The sequence below is a fragment of the Haliotis cracherodii genome, unplaced genomic scaffold (assembly GCF_022045235.1).
Source record: "Haliotis cracherodii isolate W230 unplaced genomic scaffold, xgHalCrac1.p SCAF_8, whole genome shotgun sequence".
NCBI classification, from domain to species: Eukaryota; Metazoa; Mollusca; class Gastropoda; order Lepetellida; family Haliotidae; genus Haliotis; species Haliotis cracherodii.
Window position 1 is genome coordinate 31,449,510 of NW_027266341.1, and position 14,763 is coordinate 31,464,272.

The following is a 14,763-nucleotide window of genomic DNA, read 5'->3' on the forward strand; positions in this document are numbered from 1 at the left end:
TCTGGGAAAGTGATTGAGTGAGTGAGTGAGTGAGTAAGTATGATTTCGCGCTGATTGTAGTAATATTCCAGATATACGAGCGGGGAATACATGTGGGGAATCGACCTCGGGTCTTCGGCGTGGCAGGCGAACCCTTTAACCACTTGGCTGCCTTACCACCCCTATTCCGAGAAAGAATATGGGACCAAGCAACATATGCTTGTCAAGAGAGGCGATTTCATACATCGGTCAGACTCGGTGATTTAGTTGATTGCGGGACAATTTATCCCCAAATCATGGATCGATGTTCGCAATATCGATCACTGTATTGCAAGGTCAAAATTCGATTATTTACAGACCGCCGTCATATAGCTGCAATATTGCTGATAGCAGCATCAAACAACAAACAAACAGTAAGAGACTGAGTGACTGGATACTGAGTTTTAGCCATTAATAAAAAAATAACGAACAAATTTTCTGAGCTTTATACTAATGTATTTCACAAAATGAACCTTTCGTCTTCGGAGTCCGACGCCGTCAGTGATGGCAATTATTGGATTGGTTATTTTCGGCCTGATGCTCCTTGTCGGACTTTTTTGTGTGTTTTTGTGTTTGAAGATTTGGCCCCTCGATGTTCGAGACTGGTCGAGACGCCAGAGGCACCCCGGATCATAACTCACTCAGTGAATTAAGTTTAACGTCGATCTGAAAGCACATTACCATAGCGCTAGCTTGTCCGTGTAGAGTATGAAGAATGCGTGATGCAGGTCGTATACTGATATCCCTCACCTGCAGGATTTACCAGATATCCATCTCACCTGCAGGATTTACCAGATATCCAGAACACCTGTAGGATTTACCCTGATATTGAGCTGACCTGTAGGACTTACCCCGATATCCAGAACACCAGTAGGATTTACCCTGATATTGAGCTCACCTGTAGGACTTACCCCGGTATCCAGAACACCTGTAGGATTTACCCTGATATTGAGCTCACCTGTAGGACTTACCCCGGTATCCAAAACACCAGTAGGATTTACCCTGATATTGAGCTCACCTGTAGGACTTACCCCGGTATCCAGAACACCAGTAGGATTTATCCTGATATTGAGCTCACCTGTAGAACTTACCCCGATATCCAGAACACCAGTAGGATTTACCCTGATATTGAGCTCACCTGTAGGACTTACCCCGATATCCAGAACACCAGTAGGATTTACCCTGATATTGAGCTCACCTGTAGGATTTACCCTGATATTGAGCTCACCTGTAGGACTTACCCCGATATCCAGAACACCGGTAGGATTTACCCTGATATTGAGCTCACCTGTAGAACTTACCCCGATATCCAGAACACCAGTAGGATTTACCCTGATATTGAGCTCACCAGTAGGATTTACCCTGATATTTAGCTCACCTGTAGGACTTACCCCGATATCCAGAACACCGGTAGGATTTACCCTGATATTGAGCTCACCTGTAGGATTTACCCTGATATTGAGCTCACCTGTAGGATTTACCCTGATATTGAGCTCACCTGTAGGACTTACCCAGGTATCCAGAACACCAGTAGGATTTACCCTGATATTGGGCTTACCTGCAGGACTTACCCCGATATCCAGAACACCAGTAGGATTTACCCTGATATTGAGCTCACCTGTAGGACTTACCCCGGTATCCAGAACACCAGTAGGATTTACCCTGATATTGAGCTCACCTGTAGGATTTACCCTGATATTGAGCTCACCTGTAGGACTTACCCCGATATCCAGAACACCAGTAGGATTTACCCTGATATTGAGCTCTCCAGTAGGATTTACCCTGATATTGAGCTCACCTGTAGGACTTACCCCGATATCCAGAACACCGGTAGGATTTACCCTGATATTGAGCTCACCTGTAGGATTTACCCTGATATTGAGCTCATCTGTAGAACTTACCCCGATATCCAGAACACCTGTAGGATTTACCCTGATATTGAGCTCACCTGTAGGACTTACCCCGATATCCAGAACACCGGTAGGATTTACCCTGATATTGAGCTCACCTGTAGGATTTACCCTGATATTGAGCTCATCTGTAGAACTTACCCCGATATCCAGAACACCAGTAGGATTTGCCAGATAACCAGAACACCTACATAATTTACCCTAACACCACGACACAGATTCAGGAAATGAATGATATATCTTGTTGAATTTGAAGATGCAATAAATCTGTTCTTTATTTTTCACCATGTGTTTGGTATATTTTCCAAAGTGAGTGAGTGAGTATGGTTAAACGCCGCTTTTAGCAATATATGCAAGCAATATCACGGCGGGGGAGTCCAGAAATGGGCTTCACACATTGTACCCATGTCGGGAATCGAACCCGGGTCTTCGGCGTGACGTGCAAACGCTTTAACCACTAGGCTACCCGACCGCCCCTATTTTCCAAACGGACCTCGGCAGTAGTGTATTGAGTTTCGGGGGGACACTAGTGTCGGTAGAAATAACAAAGTCACACTACAAGACAAAGTCCGAAGCAGCACAACATGTGAGGCCCCTTTCTGGTGTTCCCCGCCGTGACACTGCTTGCACATTCAAAAAGAGGCGTAAAATCCTACTTACTCCACCGCGACGTGTAACACGCTGATAGCTGTACACATGTTCGGAGTCAGTACATTGTGTCTCAGTTGGGTAGTCATGTTAAACTGCGGTATGGCATTTCAGTGGGCTAGCACTACAAAAACCAAAATTAGTCCAGATTATAGACATAGATCTAGTGTGTTGGAAACTGTGCATGTGTATTCAGACGGTGTGAACAATGTCTGTGGTGCTCACACAGTAACTCGCTATCACGCTATGAAACGCAGTCGCACATTAACGTCACGCTGACCTGGGCAGTGTACTTATTGATTGTATCGGGATTATCTACCCTTGGATCAAATAACTACCACCAGGGGCACTCATATCCGGTCGAAACTGTCACAACATGCATCGTGTGTTCGTTGTCACACATGGAGCGCCACTATCTGTCACTGCTGTTGATTTTATACGGTTCAGGTATTTTCAACATAAATAATAATGACATTATAATATGCATTTAATATTTTGTTATAACATATGTTTGTTGGTGATTGGTGATTGCTGTGTGTTATTTGGGAAGTTGTCAGTTTTTATATATCACTATCAGGGGCGGTGGGGTAGCCTTGAGTTTAAAGCGTTCGCTCGTCACAAAGAAGACCCAGGTTCAATGGGATACACCGCCCAAATTAGTGGTTTAAAGGGTCCGGTTAGAAGCCACAACCGATAGTCAGCTTTCAAAGTGGCGCCTATTGAAGATTCATTCGACCGTGATCAACTATGCCAAGATACTGCTCTGTTCCGGTTTGTAATAATAAGATTGGAGGACATAAATACCCTTCGAACCCCGACCTGCAACACAGGTGGCGCGTGGCCGTAAGATGAGTTGATGTTCCAACAAAGAATCTGTGAAAGCCAGGGACAGGCGGCGTTGTCTGTAGGGCTCACTTCACTGATGATGATTTCGTGGATACATTTAAGGTTCGTAAAACAGTATTATTTTGTCTGTTGTGAATGATTAATGATTCATGGTTTTCTTGCTGTTTTTGTGTGTATTTTGGCAAAGAAAAGCGAAAAAGCAGAATATGGTAGCCTATAACAAATATCGAATAGCCAATATCCTCAGGCTACTGGGCCCTGTTCATGGGTGCAGGCTAAAACGGCACCTCTATTTTCAATAACGATAAGGACGATTTACGTAGGAGTGCCGTTTTAGCTATAACCCTTGTTCATCAGCTGTTCATCAGCTGTTGAATCACAGACCCAAACATTAATGAATAAACATTTGATTGTGTATTTATTTATGTTATTATGTAAACAATCTTTGTTTTATTAAATATAACTATGAAATAGATATATTCATAGACAAAAAAGGACTTTTCTAAATGAAATTTATTAAAAATATTTGAATGTTATTGTAATAGATCTATATAGAAAAGGATCTAAGATGATGAACAAAACCTTGGTATTTATCTAAATGTTTTTATGAAATTTAAAGGGGCGGTCGGGTAGCCTAGTGGTTAAAGTGTCATGTCGAAGATCCGGCTTCGAATCCCGACATGGGTACAATGTGTGAAGCCCATCCCCTGCCATGATATTGCTGGAATATTGCTAAAAGCGGTGTAAAACCATACCAACTCACTCACTATGAAACTTAAAGAAGCATATTCATGGTAGTGCAGAAGCATGTTTGGTCATAGCCAAGATCCGTTATGGGGTCCTACAGTCAAGACATGACCCTACATGTCTTCACTGTAGGACCCCACCGCGGCTCTCTCCTAGTTTGGTCAGTGGTTGCAGTGAATTCAAACCCTAGTACATGTGATCAAGTTTCTGCTTGCATAAAGCACTGTAAAGATATTCCATATATATAATGTACACAAACACTTTGATAATGAATATAAAAAAAACGACTATGAATGTGTCTTCAACTTGTGTATTGTTGATTTATTCCATGTTTGCAAGTGAATTTAGATATGGTTGTAGCATGGTTGATTCATTGTTAATGTTTGTTCTTGTTGCTTTGTGTTTAATTCCTGTTTTTAAGGAGCCATACAAACGATGACAAGCCTGAAGCTTCCGACTAAAGAATAACTCAACGAGGCCTGGAAAACTCAGTTTTGTACTATTTCCTATTACATGATTATTGGTGAACTCAATAAGTAAATCACTGGAGTCATTTGAGGTAAATCTACAAGTAACATTACTTCAGTGTAATAATATTTTCACCTGCATTTTCATATAATTAATAAGGCTTAAAAAAGTTAAAAGCTACATGCGGATTTTCTTAAGAGGAAAATCACCTCAATATGCATTTGTTTTAATTTCAATACATTGAAACTTACGTTATATGTATTTAACATAAGGTGAACAAAGTCGTATCCGGGCAGCTGCGGTTCTCTCCATCTTCCCACATACATCATGTACCGGTACATCGACTCGATTAAAGAGGGCACATCAACTCCGAGAAGAACCCGACAAAGCTACATGGAATGTGTCGTCGGAGGTGGAAATTGGTAGCGGAGAGGATCACAAGCCCAAGCAGCTTGAATGAGCCTCTTGAAACATGCCAAGATACTCTCAGTCTGCCCAGTGCAGTTTGTTAGGAAGTTGTTCCATAGAAACCTACATCAATAATCCCAAAGCTGTTTTGTACTTTGCTCGTTTCCAAGATTATGATTATGATTATAAAATTATCTCATGTTGATGCTCAGAGCATGACATGCTCCAGCTATAAGCATCAAAACGCATTGAAAACCATGATTGGATGCACACACAGAGGGCAGTCTCATTTATAAGCGAATCTTTTGGGGGGTCTTCAAGTGACAGACAGATCATAGAACAGTCTCCTTTACTTAACCCACCACATGGTATGTTTGAGAAACAGGATAGCATTATGGCTGAAAGGGGCATTATGGTTCAAGACTTATTTGCAGCCCAAGATGTTCAAGTAAATATCCCAACTATGTTAAAAGGCAAATCACAGTTAGAACCGGAAGATGTTGTGAAGGACAGAAGAACTGCTTCAAAAAGAATCCATGTTGAACGGATAATTGGTCTGAGTAAGACATTCAAAATACTGAAAAAACATCTCCCACCAAGTAAAGCATTACTTGGATCGCGGATTGTTTATATCAGGAATCGAACCCGGTTCTTCAGCGTGACGAGTGAACGCTTCAACCACAAGGCTATCCCACTGCCTTATTCAGTAATAATAAAATCAGTATGGTCACATGGCTTATAGTACAGCTTTCCGTGATAATAAGTGAGAGCTCGTAATTTCTAAACGTGTTTCATATACAGAGTAACAGATTTATGGAGACATACATTTCTTGTATTTAGCAAATTGGCATTTGAATGAGTGTTGTTAAAGCTATGAAAAGGTAAATAAATACCTTATTCTAATAACAGAGTACATGGGTCATATAAACATAAACACATATAAACGAAATCTAAATGTCAATATGTACATAAAGTATTAGAGTTATATACATTTTCACATTTATGGAGCTGATCTAAGTTCATTAGGGCTTTGTGACTGGTGTTGTTGAAAATTCAATTTGTAAGGTGAAGTCTAACAATACCTAATATGATGTGTTTTAATGATACATTAACAATTGAAATATTATTAGTCAAAAGTACTGATTAAGAAAAAAAATGAGTTGTATTGAATCATTGTATAATCAACGTTAGTGTTGTAGCAATCAAGAAGTAAGAGTGTGAAAGTGTAACAATGAGTGTACATAATCAATACTATTGACAATCACTTTTGTCATATATATTAGTCCCACATTTACTGAAAATTACTTATTTTTGCACCAACATTTTTCAAAAGTTGAATCATTTCAATCAAACATATGCCATTTTCAGTCAATGAGACTTTAACTACGAAGAACAGCAATGGGCTCACATTTCAGTTATTTTAGCCTTGTCCCACTGAAAAAAAATGTTCATACAAGGATAACGTTACATTTGTACTGGCATCTGGCTTTCAACTGTGTGTGACAATCTCCTCATGTCCCAAACAGTTTAGAGTGTAACTTGTGTCATAAGCACAAGCATGTCATATTAAAATGTGAATTTCTCTTGTGTCAAAGCAACCGCTTCTTTTCAATAGTTATTGATGCATCTGGTAAACTTTGAAATGCAATATGAAGGTGACATGTTGTCATTCATGTTTGGTGGTATTACCACATTTAGTCAAACAATTGATTGGCAAACCAAACCACAATATTTTAACTTTGCCAATGACTTGTAATACTTTCAGACCACAGCAGATTATTATTTCTAACTGTGTACTGTATTTACACCTGAGCTCAATGTACCGCTCCACTGATACTCTTACAATGTGTATGTACATTGTGTAAAACAGGTTGTAAACCTATTCAGTGAAATCTGGATGAAATTCAAACAGTCCCTCTTGACTATCTTAATAAAATAATATATGTATATATGGGAAATTATTTGAGTACTGTGTATTTTCTTCAAAGGGAATCTTCATGAATCTTCAGCTTTACACTAATCTGTCTTAATGGTAGCTAAATCATATTGGACATGTACATGATTTACAATTCAAATTGCTAATTCATTGCAAATATAGATCAAGGCACAGAATGTGCATGATGTATGCACAATATAACAATTTGTATTGCTGTATTTGACGTAATAAGCGCCCCGCTCTAATAAGTGACCACGCAATACATTGTCCTGCGAACAATCACAATTAGCACCCCTTCCGATTGATCAATGTACATAATACTCACTCGTGTGTTATATGCGCCCTTATTATGGGCAATTAAATTCTAGGAAAATATATCCTTTGTATATAAACATTTCAGGCTGTCAGCATAAACCACCAAATGTCTCTTTCAACATTCGGTTTTTTTTCACCAAAATGATATTCTAATTAGAGCCCCCTTATTCTAATTCTGAGAGCGCCCTGGGTGCTTATTACGTCGAATGTGGTAATACAACAATTGATGTTGACATGAGCACGCAAAACAAATTGACATTTGGAACAGATGTAAACTTATTTGGAATTTGTTTTTCTTAAGTGATACAAAATTTACACCCAACCATAAAATAATACTTAGTTAAAAAGACCGACGAAGAGTCACCCTTTGTCTCATTAAGTTTCCAAAATGTTGATTTGACGCTGGAGACCAATTACCGAATAAGATAAAAGACCATCATCAACAAAATATCAAAGAAATATTTCTATTAGATCTGGATATAACTCTATGACTTTTTTAGATTTTGAGTTAATTTCAAGAATAAGACAACCTGAATGGGCTTAATACACAAACCTGACATGCCCAAAGGGCAATCAAACATACATGTAAGGTTATTACCATTGGTACATACACAAGCTGTGACTCATAAATACCTTAATGATGTTTCCAGGGGGAAAAACATGATTTACAATGTAGAAGCAATGTATGGTCTTAGATGTTTGGTATAGAACAGTACAAGTTTGGAATTAATGAGTACTGACAGAAATATGTAACAACACTGATCTTTTCTACAAACATGTCACAGAATGTGTAAACAACAAAATAGAATCTGTCCCTGTACCTGACTGTAGCAGTGACTACTGGGATTTAAACAAATCTGATTGTTTACATTGTAATGAAGATATGGAAAACGTTTACCAGGTTAAATAAGATCATTCCTTCCAGCATATGGACATTTCACCTCAACCAAGTTATCACCATCAATAATGGCATCTGGCGTAGCACCAGATAGGATTCAGAACAGGAAACACATAGACTTGCCTTTTTCGTTTTATATTTTACATGGACTCTGATTTCTTACTGCTTTCTGCTTTCCATGAATTACATGCTTACATGATAATATTTTTGAGGACACAATTGATTTGCATAACTTCTCCTTGTTTCTTCAGTTGGTCATTTGGTCACTTCACCAAACCTTGAGGCTGTGAGGCACCACGACATAAGAGATGCCCAAAACAATGTTTTTTTCACAAAGTTTGTTTTACATGTCAGTAATCTGAAAAATAACTAATATACAAGTCTATTTTTCTGTTACAAGGGAACTAATCTGCTTGATTATGATTGTGCATTTTCAAAATTAGTTTTTTATTTTTTACAAATGGCTCATTAACACACAATCCCAAACAGTAAGATGTTGCTATGTTTCCTCACAAGCTATGATTTCAAATGTGTATTACAAAGTTCAAATCTGAAAGACTTTAGGTTTTAAAGAAATTTACATGCATTATACGACAGAATTTCCAGTGTTGTATACCTTCAGTGCCATGTCAACCATGTACTCTGTAAATGGCTGTTTAAGGTAGTGTGATGGTCCTCAGCAGCTGTGTGGACATCAGCCTTTGGGTGCAGATATCTCAGGGGCGATATCATGAGATGACTTTGATTAGTAGTCTGTCATCATATTGCGCACATGATCATTGTAGCCACTGATCTGTCTGTATTTATGTGGCCTTGGATCTTCCAGCAGCTGCTGAAACCATTTTCTTGTTGATAACAGCTCTGCTTCTGTTATACTGATCCTGAATACAATATTTTGATACTACATTGCCAAAATTATCCTGTTTAAAACAACTCTTATACAAATATTTAAAAACTTTGTCCACTCCAATATCCAACACATAAGTATTTAGTCATATAGTTTCTCTTTTATGTACAAAATCATAAACCATCATAACTTTGTAGTTGCGGCCTGGGTGGATATTTCCTAGCTGTAATAAGACCTACCTTTGTACGATTGTTTTGGCGTGTGAAACAACTGCAAGCTTTCTGTATAGCTCTCACAAACTTGCACATTGCCAGTTAAGGTGAAATGCTCCAACATCAACAGCACCGCAGCGATGTGCTTAAAAGATGAATGTGGTCCTTTCCATGCAGGACACTCGAGGTGGGAGTTGATTGGTTCCCCAGTCTTCTCTACCTTCAGCTTGTAATTGTATGTGACTAGGATAGAGTGAGTGAGTAAGTATGGTTAGGCACCACTTTAAGCAATATTCCAGCAATACCACAGCTATTGAACCCTTGTAGGGAATCGAACCTTGGCATTCAGCAAGACAAGCAAACACTTAAACCACTAGGCTATCCCATCAACCCAGAGATAGAAGTCGTGCATAAAATGTGATATTTGCGCAATTTAATTTCCCATGTATAAATTCAACTTCAATCAGTTTGGTGTCAAGAAATGTATTTTGGATTTACATCATCTTTGAGTACATTATAATTTATTTATTTTTTTTTTTTTATTTTATGGTGGTATATATTTTACCTTGTCTTTCTTAGATGCACTGATGATGCCACTTAAGTATACATCAGTAGATGCACGTATTTGAACGCTGCATGCCAGCACCCTGTGCCCGTAAACATCAGAGAACCTTTCTCTATGGCCTTGATATCATGGGCAGCTTGGTTGTCTCCTTCCATACGGTAGATGAAGTAACCCTCAATGATTTCCTTGGAAATGGGGGGCAGCAGTTGACGATGGGAAGGCATCTGCTGTTTAAATCCTGACAGTGGCCATGTTGTATCTTCTGGACGTGGGATGGAGACAAATGGCCCAACAAAATCATAATGTCATAAGATTCAAGCCTGAAATGAAAATTAAATACATTTTAACTTCATTTCCCGTTGAACGTTAGTATAAGTAATTGCGTTGTCAACCGAGCGGAGACACAAAACGACTTTAGGGGAATTCCCCAATGTCTAAAATTAACATTTAGCCTAAAATCATAAGGGACAACTGACGACATCGATTCAGGCTATGAATGATGCGGGCTTTGAGGCCAGACTGATCATATATGTCGAAATGAAGCGTCCAAGCTATAACAGGGGATGCTCCACTTACCAAAAGAAATCACTGAGCTCCACACTGTCGTGTATATTGCTGCGGTAAATCCAATCGCGCCGCCTCATGCGGTAATCCCCGTCATCAGCAGCCGTGGTATGACTCAAACACACACCCAAAGTTCACAGAACGTTGATTTCAATCCATTTTCAGCATCAGTCGGGTCTGGATTTCTTTCCAGCGCTAACTTATTCTGGGTGCTCATTTCAAGTGAATGACATTTCCGTAGCCGCCATTTTCTACCGTTTGTAAAACCAAGGGATGCCACTCCAAATGGAATGTTTGGGACGGATGACGTCACGACGTCATGACTCTCCGCGTTGATGTAGTTCGCTTTAAATAATTAAAGTTTGATGTTAAATGGATAGTTTTGTTATGATTTATGTATCTGTCAATGTAAGGATTGAAGTTGTATTTGTTGACGTTCATCAGCTGATGAAGACAGTGACTCACGTGAGCAAATACTTTAATTAAACTAGGCTACGGCTACTCTCCTACCCAGAGTTCCATGCGGCCGGCAGCCAGCCCACACTCCGTCGCAGTGGTGACTCAGCATAACACCACTGCCACAGGCTAATTTGCATATCACGTGACCGGACTTTTCTCTTGTTTGTAAACAAACGCTCTTTTTCAGAAATCAGTATAGAACAGACTAATGCAAGTATTTGGGGGCGCTTTACATATTGTTAGGCATAACTATATAGATATGCTACTACAACTGCGACAGTGAGTTGCATGACAATATATATTTATGCATCAAAGTGACCGTGTCGCTAGCTCTCCTTTGGGCTTCGATGACAGCACGTGGAGCCGTACAACCAATGTAAACATAGGATAACTACGCAAAAACAAGTAGATTTTTACGTATTTGCATACTTTCTCAATGAAAGTTAACCATTCTTTGACATTTGTTTATGAAAATGTGTAGACTTGTCAAACATGAAACGGATGAAAAGCATATGCAATATCTTGAATGGACAGTTCCCGACATGGGTACAATGTTTGAGGCCCATTTCTGGTGTCCAACGCCGGGATATTGCTGAAATATTGCTAAAAGCTACTCACTCACTGTAAATGGTAAACAGGATTTTGTGTGAATATTTGATATGTGTCATAATCAAGTTGTTTACATAAGCTGCATATGATATTCACGGGTCGTTATCTGAAAAGGGTGCTTGTATTTAGGATTGGTTATAAAATCATGTTTTTGTTCGTTTTGACTTGTTTGAGAGAGAGGGCGAGAAAGAGCGAGAGGGAGAGTTGGTTGTTAAAGCAAAGACCATATAATAGATAATTATATGGTCTCTGGTTAAAGTCTCACTTTCTGTTCAGTCATATAGTGCCGATTACATTCTTCTTACATTCTACATGACCCGTGAAGATTCCGGGGTAGAATATGTCTTTAGCAACACATACTTGCCGTTAAAAGCGACTATGCATGTCCTAAAAGGCGACTAACGGGATCGGGTGGTCAGGCTCGCTGACTTGGTTGATGCATGTCATCGATCCCAGTTACGTGGATCCATGCTCATGATGTCAATCACTGGATTGTCTTGTCCAGACTCGATTATTTACAGATCGCCGTCATATAGCTGTAATATTGCTGAGTACGACGGTAACTAACAAACAGACCATATATGACGCTTTTAATAATCGAAATTGGACCAGACAAATCAGTGATTGACATCGTAAGTATCTGCATTTGGGATACAATGACACGAATCAACCTAGTCACCACCGAGCTTACCATCCGACCGTTTGGTCGCCTCGTACAATCATGGGTCTCTGGCAACCAAATGTTACTCGGAATCCTCACCGCGTGTGCGTGCGTGCGTGCGTGCGTGCGTGCGTGCGTGCGGGCGTACGTCTGCCGTTGTGGCTGCCCATCCCCGGTTTAGCATGTTGTTACATCCACTGCAAACTCTCCCCGAGAATCGGCGCCCGACCTAAGGTATTTGTTGAATTCGTTTATAATCATTTAAGTCAGCTGTCATTTCAAATGTGACAAATTGACACCAAAAAACTTTCCATCATTCTACAAATTGTTCACACCCGCATCCCGTATTTCAGAAATTGTGAAAGGATGGTGCTACATGAATGGGTCTGAACCGGTTGGCTGTTTCAAGGGAGAGTACTGTTGTGGGAGTGGCAGCGCTGCAGAATGCTGTAGCGGTGCAAAATGCTGTAGCGATGTTGAACCTGAGTAAGTACAGTGTACAGTACACGCTTGTAACGATCTGACGTATGTAACGAACTGTTTTTTCCCCGTCCGGTTGTTGTACATATGTTTATAACGAACTACGGTTATAAAGAACTAAAATTAGTTGCCCTTTTGAGTTCGCTACAACCGTAGTTTACTGTATTTTGTAACTGAAATGTATGAACCGAAAGTATGGTTACCCCATTGAAATATTTGGGAATCAGGTGGTGACCTTGTGATGTACCCAAGAATGAATGCTTGGATAGTTGCTCATGATATTAACCACTGGTTCGTCTGATCCCATCGGCTGAAGAGTGAGTGAGTGAGTTTGGTTTTACGCCGCTTTTAGCAATATTCCAGCAATATCACGGCGGGGGACACCAGAAATGGGTTCCAAACATTGTACTCATGGTCTTCGGCGTGGCGGGCGAACGCTTTAACCACTAGGCTACCCGACCGACCGCTCGGCTGACCGCTGATGTTTTAGAGGAGTGGACAGTAGGTGGCGCTGAAAGAAGTACATGTATGAGTATTTTACCAATGAATATTATTTACACTATTTCAAATCACGTGTCTTCACAGCCCACTACCAGCCATCATAGGAATAATTATTGGCGTTGTCGCTGGAGTGCTACTGTTTGGGGGTGTCCTGTGCCTGTGTAAGAGGTGGTGCATCCGAAGATGAAAAGGTACAGAGACAGACAGTGGATGTGTGTACAGCAGTCTCTTTAATATCATACATATGTTTATTCATAATATCGAGATGCCATAGGCCTATAGTACATGTCATATAGTAATGGATGTATATCCATTTTTAAGGTAACACATTTGGAACTTCTTAGCTTCATCGCATGCAATATGTACATTGGCAGTTTTTTCGTTATTACTACTTTCTTACCTGACACGAATGTAACACATTTCTGTAAACCTGGATAACGGATATAATATTTATCAATGAGCTGTTTTCTGGGTTCAGCTTACAACGGACAAAGTAGTAAGAACTGGTATTAACTTTCTACAGTGTTTAAATCACAAAACTGACAAATTCTGTGCTCACTCACGATCCCTATATATCTTCCCGTCTCGATCTAATGAGTATTGCTCTCCACAGAAACTGTTTTTAAAGGGGGAATAACTTGATAGTTTCTAGGTTACTGATAAGGAAAAATGCCAATTTTGAATGTACTGTTACAAAGTTAAAAATGCATCTAAAAAACATTAGAAAATGGTAACAAATAAAACCGATATAGCGGCAATGAAGAGTTGCATTAGATATAGTTTGTGACAGAGAACCTTTAGTTCGAAAGGAATCAATAGATAAAAGACATTTCATATTTATCACAAGTGTATTCTTGACATTTCATATTTATCATTGGATTGGTTCCAGGATATCGTCCATTAATGAAACAAGCAGAGAACTTCAAGATATATTTCATTTGAATCAGTAGAGAGATGAGCAATCTGGCACGTAGACTTCTGTATTTTTCCGATTACGACACACATGAGTTCATGGTCAGATATAACTTTTAACGAATCAAAATGAGTGAGTGAGTGAGTATGGTTTTACGCCGCTTTTAGCAATATTCCAGCAATATCACGGCGGGGGACACCAGAAATGGGCTTCACACATTGTACCCATGTCGGGAATCGAACCCGGGTCTTCGGCGTGACGAGCGAACGGAATCAAAATGAAGTATTGTGACATGTGACAAAGACAGGCCAGGCCCGAACACTATAAAATGATACTTTAACATTAAGAAAAGAGAGCGCGGTTTGCAATCGATCGAGTCGAATCCCGATCGTTCTAAGTTTTCCCCAGTTAGTAACGAGTCTGGTCGGTCTGATCCTGTCCTGTATTGATAGATGGGCTGAGATTAAGTAAAACTATGTGAGTATAAAGCTGGTGTTGCTTTTCTTTATTATGGGAGTATGAATGCTGATAGAGACAACTTGGAGTAAGCGTCGTTAGACCAATCACTCCTTGACGGAGCCGAGCCGCTGCGGACAAGGCGAGGGGCAAAGTCATGGCGTAATTGACCAGGAACGGCAATACGTTTAGTAACTGTAGTAGGGTCGCACTGGACGCCCGAAAGCAGTTACGACAGTAAATATCGTTCAGGGTCTGAGTAAAAGCATCTATGAAATGATCTGGTATATACGAATCCTGTT

The 14,763-nt window shown here is 39.8% G+C and overlaps 1 long non-coding RNA gene and 1 pseudogene across 2 annotated transcripts; both read left to right on the forward strand.

Annotated features, from left to right (window-relative positions):
- Positions 1–2,931: 2,931 nt before the first annotated feature.
- LOC139449938 (uncharacterized) lies at positions 2,932–14,493 on the forward strand. 2 transcript variants are annotated; one of them, XR_011652202.1, is made up of 4 exons: positions 2,932–3,023; positions 12,465–12,597; positions 13,177–13,304; positions 13,982–14,493. It is a non-coding gene; the product is annotated as an uncharacterized lncRNA (long non-coding RNA). The 2 variants fall into 2 exon arrangements; XR_011652201.1 differs by having other exon boundaries at positions 13,177–14,493.
- On the forward strand, positions 3,324–5,250 carry LOC139450200 (uncharacterized; annotated as a pseudogene).
- Positions 14,494–14,763: the final 270 nt, after the last annotated feature.